General features: G+C 51.4%; 1 protein-coding gene across 1 annotated transcript in view; it reads right to left on the bottom strand.

Annotated features, from left to right (window-relative positions):
* Positions 1-18,971, bottom strand: part of ATRN (attractin) — a 960,574-nt gene that overhangs the window by 370,795 nt on the left and 570,808 nt on the right. The window lies entirely within an intron of this gene.

Genomic DNA, 18,971 nt, shown 5'->3' with positions numbered 1-18,971 from the left:
GCTCAATTCTACCAAACCAACCTTAAGATACACTACCACCACGTGGTGAGGAAAGGAAATGTTGATTACTTACCTATAATCTTCCTTATGCAGAGTTCTACTCTTCCTCTTCCCAGTCCTTCATTGCCACCCTCCTACCGCAGGAGTGGTGAAATTCACTCATAATTGCTTGTGGGGGACACTGTTGATGGTATGTGGAGGTGGGGGCTCGACTACATGACCCGGGAGCACTTGCGGCTTCAGCCGCCAATGTCGCCACAGCTGTTCTGCGCCATTGGCGTCTACATAACCAGGCTTGGGCTCCCGCTGAGTGGGACACTGTGTTGTTGGTATGTGGAGGTGGGGGCTGGACTACATGACCCGGCAGCACTCGCGGCTTCAGCCATCAATGTGGCCACAGCGGTTCTGCGTCCAGAGGCGCATACTTAACCAGGCTTAGGCTCCCCCTGCACAGGACGCACCCAGGCACGTGACCGGGCCAAGACCAGGCTCGTCTGAGCCTGGAAGAGGCTGAGACATTCCTCTTGGCCTGCAGAGTCACGACGTGAGGCAGGAATCAGTGAGTTGGGAGAGTGCTGGGAGCGCCATTGTGCTGTACTTTGTGCCAGGCACAAAGTACAGCACAGAGGGGGGTCGGTCCCATCAAGACAGTGGTGAACTTGTTGGTGTCTTTGTAGTGCTGAGTGTTGAGTAATCCTACACGATCCCTGCTGAGTGTATTCCTGCAGCTCCTGGAGGCAACAGGGAGGCAGACTATTGGTCCCACCCTGCAACGTGCAACGTGGCTATTTTTGAGCCCGGAGGCACTATCCAACTGGGGCAGGGCGCCTGCAGTAAGAATGCTGAAATAAACCTGTAATGACCAAAAAGCAAGTCCCTCCGCCCTCCCTTCTACCCCGCTCACTTCATCTCTGCCCCCAAATTCTATTGATAAGATGCTACAGAGGGCCATAGGTGTGGTGGCCACCGAAATCGAACTAACCAAAAAGCGGTTGTCTCTAACGCCTGACTTACATCTCTCCCCGACGGGCTCGGACTCCCCAGCACTTCGCCTCCCTTGGGTCACCAACTCACCCATGGCCCAGCATATGGCCCAGCACACGGGCTGCGCAATGGCGTGCAAATCTTCCAATGTCCACCTGCGTAAAGGGGATGCCATCGAAGGCCCTGTCCTAAATGGGAAAACTAAGCAAGCAGTCAGGTTGGGGCCAAACAGAAGACGTGTGTGTAGGAAGCTGGCTCTGTATATACAATACCAAAGTGAGGTACAGTGTGCAGAGTCCAGTGGAGAGGTAAAAGTAGATAGAACCTTGCTCTCTATTTGTGGTAGTGTGGTCGAGCAGTAATGCTTTATCAGAGGGTAGTGTTAAGCATTTGTTGTACATACGCAATCAGCAAATGGTATCCCACACTCAAAGACTGAACTGTAGACCAATTTGGTTTTGTATAAAAATATTATTTTAGTTACTTTATTTCCTAGAACCAAGCAAGCCTGACACAAGTAAAAGATAAGTACTTTGAAATAATACAGTTTGCAAACAGTTTGTATTGTAGTTGTATATATACACTTTGGTTTTGATTACATTAGAATTACTAGTAATGTAATGCTTTGAAATATTGTATATATATATATATATATATATATATACTTTGCATTGGCTTTTCAGTAGAATGTCAAGTAGATTACTTTACAGACTACTTTTCTTACACAGTGCAGTATACCTGGATACCGCACTGGGACATTTCCTGTAAACAGGTAAGTAAAAGAGTTGTGGTTTTTTAGTTACAGTTTTAGAGAATTTAATAGATTTTCCAAAGCCACACTTTCACAGAAAAACAATCAATGATATCCTATGATGGAAAATATGGTTATCGGTTTAAAGCTACGTTTAAACACAAAGAACTGGACAGTGGATCGATTTCTCATGAGGCACCAAACAATAGAAGTAAATTACCACGTCTTAACATGAACCAAGACAATCCTGTGTGCAAACCTTTAACAGTGCTCTCTGTCCAAGAGCATCACCCTTACCACAGGGTCAAACGAATACTTTAAAAAATATATTAAAGTTTCACCACCTCACAATATAGTATATGTATTAAACACAATTGTGTACAGTTCAACCAATAAATGCAATTCCTCCTCTTGGGATTTTTTGTATATTCTTTTTATTTGTTCAATCACAGCCAACGTGTTTCGTTCTGAAACCAGAACTTCTTCAGGAAATATAGTGTTCTTTACCGAAGATACGGTCATACAATTACATTTATTTCCTCTTCAAACGCGCAAAAGATGGATCCCATGTTTCATATGGTCCCCGTCATAATATTTTGACAGGTTCTATCCAATTCTATTTCTCTTTTCTCAATTGGTCCGTTTATCACAAAGAGCAACAATCTTCTTCCCAAATATAAATTCCAAAAGGTGCAATCAAAAGAGTAGTTCATATTCACTTCCCAGACATAAACACCCTTAAATATAGGTCCATCCGTCCAACAAAAAAACTCCCGTACTATTGGAAAGAACCGCCAAATCCGCAGCAGTGTGAGAGATGGTATTCTGGGGGTAGACTCAGGAGTCCCCCAGGGTCAAGGATGCACTCTTGTTACACCCTCAACGGCACTAGGGCGGCGGATGCAGAGTGCTGAGGCCCAATGCTATTCAATGGGGAATAGGGGGCCTCCGGTTGGTGGCTGCTTACGAGCAGGCCACAAGGTTGTGGGAGCAAAGCTCCTGGACTTAAGCTCAGGGCAAATAGGGGTTCAAGCCAGCACAAAAGGTGCACCCTCAGAGGCACTGGGGCTGCCGGGTGCAGAGTGCTCTTTTGGCATCGGGCTTTCAATGGTGAGTCTCCGGTTTGCAAACACACTGCAGGCTCGAGGACGAAGGTCTTCTGGGTGCGACCAACACTTGAAGAGGTAATTTGGGATGCTGGGGGTTGATTAGACGCTGTCCGTTGGGCCACCCAAGGCCATGGGGAGTCGGGTGCAGGGGTGTGTTTTAATGGTCGGATTTTCTTACAAGCTCCTGTCGCGGTTGTGGGGACTCTTAGGCTGCAGGCATCAGCTGGAGGCTGGTCAGGGATCACCAGATCTCGGAGCAGGAACGCAGGGGAGACCTCCTCGTGGTGTTGGGCCACTCGGGCTGTGGGCGTCGTGTGCAGAGTGGTGCAGTTGGTGAACAAATCCGGTGTTCACGGGAGATAGAGTCTTCTTTTTAAGGTCGGGCAAGTCCTCAGGGTTCTTGAGGCTGCTGGCTACAGGACACACCGAAGTTTCGCTTCTGCAGGTTCAAGGTGGGGATAGGCCGGTAGGGCTGGGGCCTCTTCTTAGCTTCAACACAGCTGTTCGGTCCGTTTCTTCTTGTGGTTTCTTGTCTGAGGAAGCAAGGTGCAGGGGTGCCCTAAATACTAGATTTAGGGGCGTTACAGGTAGGTAAACTAATATGCTACTTACCAGTATGCATCTGTTCTTGGCATGTAGGGCTGCTGACATTCATATCTGTGCATAGATCGCCGCCTAGTGTTGGGTCCGGATGATTGCACATTGTTGTCCTGGATGAGTCTTCGAAGTATCACGAGATAGGTGGCTCCTCCCCTGGACTACAGTGCGCATGGGCATCCACTCCATCCTCAGATTGTTTTTCGCCATTGTGGCAAAGATGGAGTGTAATACCGTAAGTGATGACCATGCTAAGAGTAATTCTGAGTGCTGCCGCCGCTACAGGTGCCGGGGAGGAGGGCGGGCGATCTGAATGTCAGCAGCCCTACATGCCAAGAACAGATGCATACTGGTAAGTAGCATATTCAGTTCGAGGCATGTGGGCTGCTGAATTCATATCTGTGCATAGAATATATAGCAGTCCCTCCATTAGCGGGGGCTGCCCAGTGCCAGCTGCAGCAGTTTGAAAAAGTGTTTTCAGAACAGCCTGACCCTACAGCTGCCTGCTGTTTGGAGTGCACATCTACGCAGTAGTGTTTTGTAAATTTGTGTGTGGTAGACCATGTGGCTGCTCTACATATGTCTTCTAAAGGAATATTTCCAAGGAAAGCCATGGAGGCCCCTAACTTTCGCGTGGAGTGGGCTCTTGGGGGAACCTCTAATGTACGCTTAGCCTTTTGATAAGCAAATCTGAATGCACTTAACGATCCACCTGGCTATACCTGCTTTGGAAATGGGGTTGCCTTTGTGTTGTGGCGAAAAGGCAATAAACAGTTGTTTTGTTTTCCTAAAATCTTTAGTCCTATCTATGTAGTACATTAGAGCTCTTTTGACGTCTAGTGTGTGGAGCATTCTCTCTGCCACGGACTCAGGATTCTGGAAGAACACTGGCAGTTCTATAGTTTAATTGATATGGAATTGTGAAACCACTTTAGGCAGAAACTTAGGATTAGTGCGGAGTACCACCCTGTTGGAGTAAACCTTTATGAATGGCTCCTGGATAGTCAGTGCCTGAAGTTCACTAACTCGTCGTAGCGATGTGATTTCTATTAGGAAAGCCACTTTCCACGTCAAGATTTGAATCTCGCATGAGTTTAGAGGCTCAAAAGGTGGACCCATCAGCCTGGTGAGGACCACATTTAAGTTCCATATAGGTGCTGATGGGTGTCTGGGAGGAATAACTTGTTTGAGTCCCTCCAGAAAGGCTTTGATGGCAGGCACTCTGAAAAGTGAGAGATGCTGCCTGTTTTGGAGATAAGCTGCTATTGCGGACAAATGTATACGAATGGAAGCATAGGCCAGATTGCATTTGTATAGATGTAACAGATAACAAATGATGTTGTGAGTAGATGCATCTAGCGGGTTGATGTTGTGGTCGGCACAATAAATGACAAGCCACTTCCATTTTGCCGCATAACATGCTCTAGTGGTGGGCTTTCTTGCTCCCTTATGATATCCATACAGTCAGGAGGCAAGTTGAGGTAGCCAAATTCTAAGACCTCAGGAGCCAGATCGCCAGGTTGAGCTGCTGCGGATCTGGATGCAGAATGTCGCCATGGCTCTGCGTCAAAAGCCTGGGTGTGAGGTGCAGCCTTTGATGCGGTACCACGGAAAGTTCTAGAAACGTGGTGTACCATGGTTGGCGTGCCCACGTTGGAGCAACCAGGATGAGAGTCATTGAGTGTTGCTTCAGCTTGCGTGCCACCAGTGGTTTTAGAGGTGCTGGGGGAAAAGCGTACGCAAATATGCCTGACCAGTTCATCCATATCGCATTTCCCTGCAACTGTGGGAACCTGGTGGCAAAGCTTCGGCATTTTGCGTTTTCCCTTGTGGCGAACAGGTCTATCTCTGGATGACCCCACTGCTGGAAGTACGGTCGGCGTACTGATGGATGCATCTCCCACTCGTGCATCTGGTGGCTGTACCTACTGAGCAGGTCCGCCATCTGATTGTCCTTGCCCGGGAGGTGTTCCGCCATGAGGAAGATGTTCCTCTGAATGGCCCACTTCCACATGCTCTGAGCCAGATGAGACAACTGTGGAGAGTGTGTACCTCCCCTGCTTTTGTATGTAGTACATGGCCGTCATGTTGTCCGTCCGGATCAACACAACCTTGTTGCACAAATGTACCTTGAATGCTTTCATCGCCATGAAGATAGCCATCAGTTCCAGAAGGTTGACGTGCATCTTCTTCTGCTGTACTGTCCATAGTCCCTCATAGTCCCTGCACCGTGGAGTACATGAGCTCCCCATCCCTGGAGAGATGCGTCCGTTGTCAGTATAATCTGTGGCACAGGCTCCTGTAACGGTCGGGCCCCGCAAAGGTTTTGTGGATTCCACCAATGCAAAGAGTTGTATGCACGACCGGTCACCAACACTAGGTCTTTCAATTGTCCGTGAGCCTGATTCCACTGACGCGCTAAGCATGTGTAGTCTCGCGTGCGGGACTATGAAGATGCAGGAGGCCATCATGCCTATCAACTGCATGAACACCCGTGCTGGAAGCGAGTGTTGTGGTTTGAATTTTTGTATCAGCACTTGCATGCTGTTGATCCTCACTGAATTTGGCTGTGCTTTGGCTGCCAGAGTATCTATTGTCGCGCCCAGATACTGCCGTACGTGGGCGGGCTGAAGGTGGGACTTTGGATAATTCAGTGAGAACCCCAGATCGTGAAGAAGGTGAATGGTGTGGGACATGTGGGCGGCACATTGCTGGGCCGACTTCGCCTGTACAAGCCAGTCGTCCAGATAAGGGTAGACGTGAACATTTTGTCTCCTTAGGTGTGCAGCCACTGTCGCCAGGCACTTGGTAAACACCCTGGGCGCTGTCGTCACTCCGAAAGGGAGGACCTTGAACTGATAATGCTGATCCTGAATGGTGAACCTGAGGTATTTTCTGCGTGACGGCTGTAGCGGTATATGGAAATATGCATCTTTCAGATCTAATGTGAGGAAATCTCCCTGACTGAGTAACGGTAGAACCTGTGGTAATGTGAGCTTGTGAAAGTGTTCTGAGAGAATGTACTGGTTTAGGGGCCTGAGGTCCAGTATGGGTCTGAGGGACCCGTCCTTTTTTGGGATCAAGAAGTACAGCGAGTACACCCCTGTTCCTTTTTCTTCCACAGGCACGAGCTCTATGGCTCCTTTTTGCAGCATGCCGACTACCTCCTGCTGCAATAATTGCAAATGCTCTGTGGACATAGGACGGTGTCTGGGGGGAATGTTGGGTGGAGTGGATGTTAACTCCAGACAATAACCGTATTGGATAAGTTGCCTCACCCACCTGTCTGTAGTGATGGATTTCCAGACCGGCAGGAACTGTTGTAGTCTCCCCCCAACCGGTGTGGTATGGTCGGGTGGCAGTGACAAGACGTCACTGTTTGTTAGTGGCGGAGGATCGGGAGCTGTTGTTTCCACGACCTCTGCCCTTGGTGCTGTTCCAACGATAGCCACTCCTACTATGTTTGGTGTAGATGGTCTGCGTGGCTCCTTTACTGTATTGTGTCTGCTGGGACAGCTGGCCACTGGAAGCTCCTCTATTGTTGGAGCGACGAAAGGAACCACCCCTGAACTGCTGCGACTGTAGAGCCCCCATAGACTTTGCAGTCTGTGTCCTTTTTGATTTTTTCCAAGGTGGTGTCCACCTCTGGGCCAAATAAGTTATCAGGGTTAACAGGCTGATTTAGTATGGTGGTTTGTATCTCGGGCTTGAAACCGGAGACTCTCAGCCAGGCATGTCTACGTAACATTACACTTGTATTAATTGCCCTGGCTGCGGTGTCTGCTGCGTCCAGCGCACACTTAATAGATGCATTTGATATAAGTTTCCCTTCTTGCATTAGCATCTCTGCTGCCTCCTTATACTCATCTGGCAAGTGTTGTAACAGGGTTTCAAGTGTATCATAATGAGCTCTGTCATATCTGGCTAAGAGTGCCTGTGTGTTGGAGATTCGCCAGATATTGGTCACTTGAGCTGCCACCCTTTTCCCTGATGCTTCTAGCACTTTAGATTCTTTGTCAGGGGGAGGAGCATCACCCGTTGTTTGCGAGTTCTCCCTCTTCTGGGCATTGGAAACAACCAGAGAGTCCAACGGCAACTGTCCCTTGATATATGTAGGGTCCCCAGGTGCTGGTTTGTATTTTTTCTCAATTCTGGGGTTGATCACCCTTGGCCTTGTGGTCTGCTTAAAAATGTCTCTAGCATGTTTTAGGATACCCTTTAGCATTGGTAGAGTCTTGACAGTTCTCTCTGAGGTTGAGAAGGTGTCAAACAAAAAATCCTCTTCAATAGGGTCAGCATGGAGCTGGACATTATGATTTTTTGCTGCCCTCTCAATAAGTGCATTAAACGCAGCCGTGTCTTCAGTAGGCAAGGTTTTAATAGCATAGACATGACTGTCTGGGGCAGTTTGTGGATCTCTTGGGTCAGCAGCATCTGTCCAGGGTTCAGTGTGATTTTCTGGATCAGTGTCTAAAGGATAACTGTAATCCTCATTGTCACCATCCCCTGCTTCCACATCAGAGTATGTGGGTGAGATAGGAGCAGTGTCTTGTCCATGTGGTGTTATAGGTTCATAGAGAAGAGGTGGCGTAGCAGAATCCCTCTTTTTCTTTAATGGAATTTTATTTTACTCCATAGGCTGTTCCGGGGCGATCTTTCGCTTGAAAATAGAAAGTCTACCCCTCTCGGCGTCGATGAATTGACTCGACTAATCTTCCGGCGGAGGCTGTCGATGCTTGGTGGCCACCTCCGTAGTTGTAGGCTTCGGCACCATGGACACCTTCTTGGTCGCTTCGACGGCCGTCTTAGGGGCGAAGGCCTTAGGTACCACTTTCGGCGGCAGTGTGAACTGGATGGGTGCCGACGAATTTGAAGGTTTACTGGCCAGCTTCGGGGGTGGAGTAGCCTTTGGTCCGACAGTAGTAGCCTTCTCTTTAATGCGTTTCAGCGAGTCTGACACCTGCTTCGAAAAAGAGGCGGATGGCTGTGTTGACTCGACGGGTTCCTTCGAGCCACCGCCAGTTGTGGACTTGAGGTCTATACTGCTTTTAGCCTTGTCGGGTCGACGCTTAGGATTGAGAACTTTCAGAGTTCCGAGTCCCTTGTCTGTGTCGACGGCCTTCGGCGCCGACTTCTTCTGGTCGATGTCTTTGACCAGTTTCTTCGGTGCTCGACACCCTTTAGCGACCTCACCGGGTCGATAACACTCTTCTGTTTTGTCGGTGCCGATGGTTCAGAGGTCTTCGAACCAACCAAAGTAATACGCACTTTTGGTTTCAAATTAGCGTCCAGTGCTTTCGGGTGTGTAGACACCGATGCTTTCGGTTTCGATTTTGATCGGTCAACCGATGGCTCGTTAGAAATGTCCGTAGCCGGGCCTTGAGGCGAGGCTGTAGAACCATGCGTACGATCTTGGGTAAGGCCATGTGGTGATCCCTCGACCTGAGCCTTATCGAGTGTTTTGGTTGCTGCCCCCGAACTAACGGCTGGGCCTAGCTCCTCGTTCGAGCTATCTTCCACGGCCACAAAGGCCCCATCGTCGTCTCCTACCTCATCAACAATGTCTTCAGTGTCGACCATTTCCACATCCGCGTCGTAACTGGAGTCGATCTCCGATGCAGGATCAGACCGGTACACTTGAAGTTCCTGTTAGACTCCCTCATCATCCGCGGCATCGAAGATGTTCACCGGGTCAGGTGCCGCCTGCTGGGCCTCCTTCCGCGCAGCGCGTCAAAGGCGAATAGTTTTCTTGGAGCGGAACCGAGAACAAGCCATACAGCTGGCTTCATCGTGATCCGGAGACCGGCACTTGTTGCACACCGGGTGGACATCGATGTGAGGATACTTGGAGTTGCAAACGGGACATCTCGAACGGGCTCCGTTCCATGATGGATCGTCGATAAGGCCTCTGGCGTCAACCGGGCCTTCAGTGCCGAAAAGCCACGCGGCTCCTCTTGACGTCCGGCTCGGGGACAGAGCTGGAACAAGTACTGGGCACCGATCGCAAAGACAATACCGACGATAGCTAAAGGCCTTTTGGCCAAAAAGAAAGTTTTTTTATAGATTCCGAACTTGAGTTAACAAATATACATCCAAACCCAATGGCAGAATAAAACAATTTGAGGATGGAGTGGATGCCCATGCGCACTATAGTCCAGGGGAGGAGCCACCTATCTCGTGATACTTCGAAGACTCTTCCAGGACAACAATGTGCAATCATCCGGACCCAACACTAGGTGGCGATCTATGCACAGATATGAATTCAGCAGCCCACATGCCTCAAACAGGTTGGGACCAATGGGTCCCTTCCCTGGGGTGGGTACATCTAATATGCCACCCACCAGTGGGAGGCGGAGCATATGACTCACTTTGGTTGGCTGGGGGCCCCCCCATCTGAAAGATGGCGGGACAGTTTTGTGCTTCACCTCGCCTCCCCAACTTGAGGGGTGGGGTTGGCAGAGGTGGGCACATCTCCCTTCCTCTCTTGGTTTTCCCGCTGGTTCTCCCGCCCAAAGTGGGGGTCAGAACTGGTGGGGATTGTAGGAGAGTGAGGTCTGCAATCCTATGGTCACCCCCGATTTTTGCTTTTTGCTTCACTGGTTTACGACTTTCCCTGGCTGTGGGCCTGCTAATCAGACCCACAGCCTAGCTGTTCTCTCTCTAAATTGACACACATGTACCTTAGGTGCATTTACCAATTGGTACGGGGTCACCTTATCAGCCCCTGTACAGCATACCTTAGGTATCCAGGGCATAGGTGTACCCAGGGCCTACCAGGGGCTGCAGCATGTATTATGCCACCCCTGGCTGGCCACCCAAATCTGACACAACTGGCTGCACGACAGCTGGGGCAAGGTGGTGTAATCAACCTTTGCTTTAGATATAGAATTCCTATATCTAACCCTAAAATGGACACATGTATTCCTATCAGTCACTCCTATGGCAGGCCTTATCAATCCTGAAGGCAGAGTGCTTGGAATTATGTGAGATGGTGCTCTGACATGAGCTGAGCCAGTTTGCAGCTTGCGGAACTAAGTCCTAATAGCTGTTCCATGATAACGCGTACCATATACTCTTAAGTGCATTATAATCCTCGCGGTTATTTGCCAACTTTGGTATCGCTTTATCAAAACATGTCGAGTAAGGTGTCATACGAATTGGAATACTAACCCCTCGCCAATTCTGGCGACGGTGTTAGCATTCCACCCTTCTAGAGGAACAAGACGTGTATATAACTGTGAACCCCGGTTAAAGTTAACTCGAGCCTCAGCATCACAAAATGGATGCTGCCACCACAGACACAAGTCTGACCCCCTGCAGCTGGGAGTCCTTCCAGCGAGGAGAGCTCGGACAAAGGGTTTCCTGTCAGTGCTAGCACCATCCCAGACAGGGTTTTGTGTATCCCAGGTAGGCAGGGCTGAGAGGAAGGTGACTGCAAGTGGCACCCCGGTGCTCACTGTGCATATGCCGGCTCAAACCAGTTCCAGGGGCACACCAGCCCCTGAGCTGGGGAAAGTCCGGACAAGGGAGAGGGGTGCAACCACCCCCCTCCTGGTCCCACCCATGGGCAGGACCTAGTCACGTGCCAGCCCCTTTTCTTAGAATAAAGGTAGGAGCGGGCCGCCTTCCCAAATTAGATAATCTTGAATCTTGAACTACTTTCCACGGAAGGAACTCTTGACTTTCTCTGAAGACTCTCCCTTGTGGCTAAGGAGTAGCCACCCTGCACCCGCAGGCACCACCTAAGCGGTTTGCTGCACGTCCATCCTCCGGATCAAGACTGACGAGCTCGACGAGACCCGGATTCCCTGGCATCTCTGACCTCTACCTGCATCATCAGCCCAGCTGAGATTCGTGGGTGTGACGAGACCTGAGGGACCGGCCATCTTCAAAACCTGCACGACGCTTAACCAGCACGACCGCCGAGGGATCCTCGAGTGAGTGCACTGGGGTTGAGAAGCCCCAACCCAGAGCAGCTCCAGCACCGAAGTCCAGCCCCCCAGCATCCACGAGATCTGCGTGGGGCCCTTCTGCTCTTTGCTGCTTACCGCGTTGTCCGGTCACTTGCCCATTGGCTAGTGGCCCTCCTGATGACGTACCACGACGATTTCACCGATGGTCTGGTTGCTCCAGACTGGCCCTAGCTCCCTTCCAAAAGAGGAGCACCCCTGACCCTCCTGGTCCCCTCCAGACACCATCTTGACTCCACTGCGTGGGCTTGCCTTTGCCAAGGTTTGTTGCTCCAATCCAGGTTCCAGCATCGCCGACAGCAGACACCCGCGTGGGACAGCTCGCACCTCCAGCCTGGTCGCCGACAACGCCTCCTGGCCCGTGTGACTGCAGAGTCCAGCGTCGCCCACTCACCTGATCGCGGTGACCTCATCTGGTGCCATCCTGGTGCCCACACAATCACTGGCTAGTGATTAAGAACTGAGTCCCCTCTGCTTTCAGGTCGTCTCCATCACCGATCCAGGCTTGGATCACTCCGAACATCTTCACTGGTCGCCTGCCAGCAACAACTTATTTCAGGCTCCATAGACTACAACGAGGATTCCCGACGTCTTTTGAACCCTATGCAGCCGCAGCCCCTGGGCTAGGTAACCCGAGCATTTCGGTGCTCCAACGCAGGTTCACTATCCAAGTGTCCAGATCCTTTTTCGTTTTAAGTATACCTAGTCGGATTCGTCCGAAATCAGTAACTTTAGAAATACTAGCCTCCATAGACTTTGTCCCACATCCCGCGTGAGAGTGCACACTCTGCACCCGATCTCCCTAGGCCTCCTGCTCCTAACCTTAGGGTTCAGTAGTGTAGTCCTAGCGATCCTGAAGCCTCTGGATCTTGTTACTTACCTGCTAGTATTTCGCATTCCACTTTTAGAGTATATGGTTTGTCGTGCCGCTCGGGCATTTGTGTAAATTGTGCAACTTGAAGTATTTTCGTAAGAGTTTTCTTATTGTGCTTAGCTCCCTGGCTCATAAAGAGTTCAGGGTAGACTTGTTATAAATAAATATACTTTATTTTTCATAACAACTTGTGTGGTGTCCTTTCACTTGGTGTTCAAGGGGTATATGTGATGGTAAAACAGCTGGCTTAACACGCCCTCTAGAGTTTAGCCTAAAGACTGCTTTTGTCCACGCTACTATGATAGGTTGACTTACAACCAATCATCAATAAGGGTCGTTTGGTATGATACACAGTGATCACTAGAATAGTGGGCACTATATATCAGGCCAACTTCTCACAGGGATCAGTTGCTGAGAGCAGCAAAAGGCCTTGGGAAACTCACAAAGGCGGCAATCCTTTGAAGCTTCCTCTTCGTGGACCCTGCCCATCCTGGGGGAGGAGGCTTGGCACCTCGTCCCAGGATGTGCATTGTTTCAGGCCCCCGAGAGCAGCAGGCTCTCGACCCAGGGGTCCAGAAACATGTCTGGTGGTGACAGCTGAAAGTAGCCACTCAGCCTGGACAGGGTTAGGTCATTTTTCAGGGGGTGTACATTTTTCATTAAATCCCACACTGGCATCAGTGTGGGGTTAATGTGCTGAGAAGTTGGATAGCAAACTTCTCAGTTTTTAGTGCAGCCATTATGGTACTGTGGAGTTCATGACAAACTCACAGCACCATATACTGCTAATGGCAGCACTGCACTTACAACGTCTAAGAATTGACTTAGACACTGTAGGGGTAAAGGGCTCATGCACCCGTACCCTCACCACTTATACCGTATAGTGCAGCCAGCTATTGGGGTGACTGATGTATGTCAGGGCAGTGGGTGTAGATATGGCACACAGGATGTGTGCCATGTCGACTCTTCACTTTGTTCTGCACCAAAACACGCAGCCTGCAAAGGCAGTGTGTGAGTGTAAAGGTACAAGGCCTCCAAGGGTGGTTCAATAAGTGCTGCAGCCCTTAGAGGCCTTCCCTGGTCACAGTGCCATGGGTGCCTGTGGTACCATTTACCAGGGAATGACCTGTGACCCGAGATTGCCAATTGGGTTTGGTCTTCAGTGCAGTTTTAGGGAAAGAACATATGCCCTGGGCACCTGATTGGCAGGAGCCCGGGGCACATTCTATCAAAGTACATCTGCAGTTTAGCAAAAAGTGGGGGCAACCATGCAGAAAGAGGGCACTTTCTGAGAGCGTGACGATGGGACACCAGATTTTGGAGACCCTACGGAGGCCATGGACATGGGATAGGCAGGCCGTGCACGGAAATCCCTGGACTATCCAGCATGGGTGACAAACTTAGTGGGGGATCTTCAGGCCCAATCCAGGCCCATTGTAAAGGACGAGCTCAGTTCCCTGGTAGCACGGGTTGATAAGTCCGCTGAACTGCTCGAAGCAAGGGCAGGCAAGTCCACCAACAATTTAAGGGGGTGGATTGGATGCTAGTTGTCAGGTAAATATGGAATCTGTCTCTCCGAGAGCAAGACCTGAGCACCCACTCAATCAAAATTTCATCCCCATCATCGATACCAAACAGGCTAACCATGAGGTAATGAACAGTCAGAGCACAGCACACGCAAACATGCCAGTAGAGCAAGATTGTACGTATCAACAGGGGCTCATGCATAGGGAGGGGGGATGGTACCGTACCCAGCACAGAGCCCAGGAAAGGTTAGTTCTGCCCTGTATTAGTTTACCTTCCGCTTCAGCCCCCATATGTCATCATTTTAGCAGGCGTACCAAAGCTTAAATGGGGTGAAATGGACACTCACCTTGAACTAAGGAATAAGGAGTAAGGAGTAGTTTCTTACCTGTAACTCCAGTTCTCTTGTAGGGATAGTTCTGTGATAGTCATAATCTTGTGAATAGTCCCGCCCATGTGCGTGGACGGCGGAAAGGTCCACGCTCATGGGTGGGACTATTCACATGATTATGACTATAAACGGAAATCCCCTACAAGAGAAGTGTAGCACAAATTTCTTACCTTCGGTAACAAAATATCTGTAAGAAACAGTAGTTAGTGTTATATTCCTTAACTTAGAATATACCCAAGCGTCAGACTCGATCCGGAAAGTTTTGCGTAGCAGCACCCCTGCTCGTCGGTAGGCATGGTCTACAGCTCCGCGTCAGTCGTCGTGATTGCCGGGATGACGTTGGGAGTACTTGTACGCCGCCCTCGTGCGCTGATTTCAGTTCTTGTACATAGCTTTCTGCCCCAGGAATGCAGAGCCATGCCAGAGACATACACTGGTGCCATGAAACTAGGGCCCTCAATGGGAAATACCTGAACCCTAGATATCTGTTCGTAGAACGGGGAGGATGGGTGGGCCGGTAAGGAATCTAACACTAACTACTGTTTCTTACAGATGTATCGTTACCGAAGGCAAGTAACTTGTGCATCTGAAAGAAACAGGTTAGTGTTAGATTCCTTACCTTAGAATAGATATCCCAGCAATACCAACCCTGGTGGTGGGTCTGCGAACTAAGATCACACCAGAAAGTCCTGGAGAACAGAACAGCTGAAAAAGCCATCTCTCCGGACTTGGCTGTCCAGGCAGTAGTGGCTAGCAAACGTGTGCAGCGAGGCCCACATAGCTGCCTGACAGATGTCCTGCAAGGAGACTCCCCAACCCAGGGCAGTAGTAGCCACCGTGGCCCAAGTGGAATGGGCCCTCAGCCCAACAGGATGCTCCTTTCTAGCCAAGGAGTAACAGATCTTGATGCACAACACGACCCACCGAGAGACGGTTTGTTTGTGCACCGCCCGTCCCTTCTTCGCGCCCACGTAACCAACAAAGAGCTGGTCGTCCACCAGGAACTGGTGTGTGCGATCTAGGTAGAAGAAGAGCGCATGTTTTGGGTACAACAGTGGAGCCTCTCTTGCTCCTTTGAAGGATGCAGAGGCGGAAAGAAGGTGGGCAAGGTGATGGACTGCCCGATGTGAAAGGCCGTAACCACCTTGGGCAGGAAAGAAGGACGAGTTTTTAAGACAAATTTGTCCGGGATGGCTTGAAAGGAAAGGAGGCTTAGAAGATAGAGCCTGGAGCTTACTCACTCTCCTGGCAGAGGTGATGGCAACAAGGAATGCAGTGTTAAGAGTCAGAAGACGAAGAGGACAGTTATGAAGTGGCTCGAAGCAAGCACACATCAGATAGGTTAGAACAAGGTTCAAGTCCCACGGAGGCATCACGAAAGGAACAGGAGGAAACAGGTGTGATACCTTTCACAAACCTATTTACAAGAGGGGACTTGAAAAGAGAAGGGCGATCAGGAAGCCTCAAGAAGGCCGAAATGGCAGAGAGGTAGCCCTTAATAGTGCCCAGAGCAGAGCCCTGCTGGGCAAGAGAAAGGAGGAGCAGGAGAACCTCAAAAAGGGGGGGAGTGGATCCACAGCCTTTGCTGTCCACCATGCCACAAATTTCTTCCACCTGCAGGCGTATACCGATTTTGTGGAGGGACACCTGGCTGCCAGAATCACATCACAGACTTCAGGAGGCACGTCAAATGGCCTCAACTGTCGCCGCTCAATCTCCACGCACGGAGGTGGAGGCTGGACAGGTTCGGGTGGAGGACCGTCCCCTGCTGCTGCGACAGAAGGTCCTCCTGAAGAAGCAGACAAACCGGGGCATCGACTCACATGCTGAGTAGCTTGTGTTACCAGTATCTTCGTGCCCAGTCCGGAACCACAAGGATGACTTGGGCCAGGTCACGCCTGATCTTCTTCAGCACTCAGCACTCTGGGCAGAAGTGGTATAGGCGGAAAGGCGTACAATAGACCGCAGCTCCACTCGCGGTGAAAAGTGTCTCCGAGCGAGTGCCGCCTTGGAAATTCCAACACGCAGAACTGATGACATTGCGCGTTCTCTTCGGTGGCGAACAGATCTAACCAGGGCTCTCCCCACTGCTGCAAGAGGCCTTGCGCCAGGTCTGAGTTCAGACGCCATTCGTAATCCATCATGCACCAGCGGCTGAGTTGGTCCACCCTGGCATTCAGGGAACCTGCCAGGTGTTGAACCACCAGGGTGAAGCCCTGGTGTTCCACCATGTCCAGAGGCGCAGAGCCTCCTGACAGAGGGTCCACGACCCCACCCAGCCCTGTTTGTTGCAGTACCACATGGCAGTGGTGTTGTCCGTGAACACCTGCACCACACTTCCCCGCACAGAGGGAAGTAATGCCTTCAGTGCAAGCCGGATCGCCCTCAGCTCCAGAAGGTTGATGTGGAGCTGGACGCCGCCGGAGACCAGAGGCCTCTGATCTCCCTCTCTCCCATGTGGCCCCCCATCCCAGGAGGGATGCATCCGTCACCACTACGTGCTCCTGTTGGGGTAGGGAGACAGATCTGCTGCTGACCCAATCGCGGTTCGTGAGCCACAACTGCAACTGTCTTGCAGTGCCCTCCGAGATCCGGAAGTGGTCGGACAGGTTGCCCTGATGCTGTGCCCACTGAAACTTTAGGTCCCACTGCAGAGCCCGCATCTGCCATCTGGCGTGATGCACCAGAAGGATGCAGGAGGCCATCAGCCCGAGGAGACGCAGCGTCAACCCGACCGAAACCCGGGATAAAGGCTGAAAGATCGGAATCAGAGCCTGAATATCCCGAACCCGCTGTTCGGGAGGATAAACCCGAAACTACGCTGAGTCCAGAACCACTCCGATGAACAGGAGCTTCTGAGAGGGGCACAGGTGTCATGTTGATGGAGAACCCCAGAAAGGGCAGGAGGTCGGCCGTAGTCAGGAGGTCGGAGACGACTGAGGCGAGCCCGCCTTCAACAACCAATCGTCGATAGGGTAACCTAATCTGCGCATATGAGCTGCGACTAAGGCCATCACTTTCGTGAACACCCGTGGAGCGCTGGTAAGGCCAAAGGGGAGCACGGTAAACTGAAAGTGCTTGCGGCCTACCGCGAACCGCAGGTAAAGCCGGTGGGCCGGCAAGACGGGGATGTGGAAATACGCGTCCTGCAAGTCCAACGCTACCATCAAGTCTTCTAGGTCTAGGGCAGCTAGAACCTGAGACAAAGTCAGCATCTTGAACTTCTCCGGAGGAAGCAGTTGACGCTCCGTAGGTCTAAGATAGGGCGTAGGCGTCCTTTGCCCTTCTTGGGTACCAGAAAGTAGTGGGAATAGCAACCACGTCCTACTTCTGGCCCAGGAACGCACTAAACGGCCTCCTTGGCCAAGAGGGCCGTAACCTCCTCCTGCAAAAGTCGCAAGTGAAACCCCGTACAGCGGTGGCATGGCTGGAGGGGTCACCTCGAAGGGGAGAGAGTAGGCCCTTCGGACATTTTGCAGCACCCACCTGTCTGATGTGATGGCGCGCCAGTGGAGGAGGTGATGGCGGACCCGGCCCCTGACTGGCGTTGAATGGGCCTGAAAACTCGGAGGATTTTGAGGCAGATGCTGTGGGGGACTGACCTTGCCAGTGTCCCCCTGCACCGCCACAGCGGGTACCACGACCACGTTGAGGTTGGTTCTGCGGTCTGTGGCTAGCAGGACGTGTGGGGGCACCCCTTCCTTGGCCACTGAAGGGACGAAAGGCAGAGGTTTGCTGGCGTTGGCCGAGGCCCAAGGACTTGGTCGTAGCCCTGGAGTCCTTGAAACGCTCCAGCGCACTGTCCACCTTGTCGCCAAAGAAGCGACGGTCATCAAAGGGCATGTCCATAAGGGAGGCTTGGACATCCCCCGAAAAGTTGGCAGACCTCAGCCAGGCGTGACGGCAAACCGCCACCGTCGTTGCAATCGCCTTACTCCGCGAGTCTGTGGTATCAAGTCCACACCGAATTGAATAGCGTGATGCATCCCGTCCCTCTGCTAGGGCTTGGGTAAGCTTTGCCTGGTGCTCCAACGGGCACTGCGGCAGCACTTCCGCAGCCGTATCCCACAGAGAGTGGGTGTAACGGCCCAAAAGGCAGGTGGTGTTGACAGACAGCAACCCCAAACTCAGTGAGGAGAACAGTTTCTTCCCAAACTGATCGTACCTTTTGTATTCCCGATCTGTAGGAGCGGTCGGGAATGCAGTTTGGGAGGTAGAGGCCTGGATCACCAGGCTCTCAGGGGTGGGGTGAACGGACAGGAAGCTGGGGTCGCCCAGAGCCGGGCGGTGGCGTCGGGCCACGTTCTGATCTACAGGGAGGCCTGTCGAGGGCTTGGACAAGATGCCCAGCAGAAAGTCAGTGAGGGCTTCGTTAAACAGCAGGAGAGGCTCCGAGGAGATTGCCTCCGGTTTGAGCACCTATGTGAGGAGGTTAGTGCTCACGGCCACAACCGGCGGCTCAAGAGCCAAGGACTTGACTGCCCTAGTCAACACCACGCTGTAAGCAGCTCCCTCCTCCGTAGCCACAGTAGGAGAGGAGACAAAGCCAGTGTCGGGCGAAGTGTCCAGACCACTGGCCTCCCCCAGCTCGTCTGCCAGTCCTGGCTCAACTGGCACTACAGTGCCAGAGGGTCCTCAGACCCTTCCCAGTCCTCCACGTCATCCATCTCCTGATAGTCAGGAATAAATGATGGAGCCGGGTCGTCGGTGAATGGCTCACCAATTGGCATAGATGGCGCCGATCCGACGACTGATCCGGATCGGGGTTGGG

This window comes from Lissotriton vulgaris, chromosome 3_2, assembly GCF_964263255.1.
Source record: "Lissotriton vulgaris chromosome 3_2, aLisVul1.2, whole genome shotgun sequence".
NCBI lineage: Eukaryota > Metazoa > Chordata > Amphibia > Caudata > Salamandridae > Lissotriton > Lissotriton vulgaris.
This window is presented reverse-complemented; position numbering and strand designations above follow the sequence as displayed.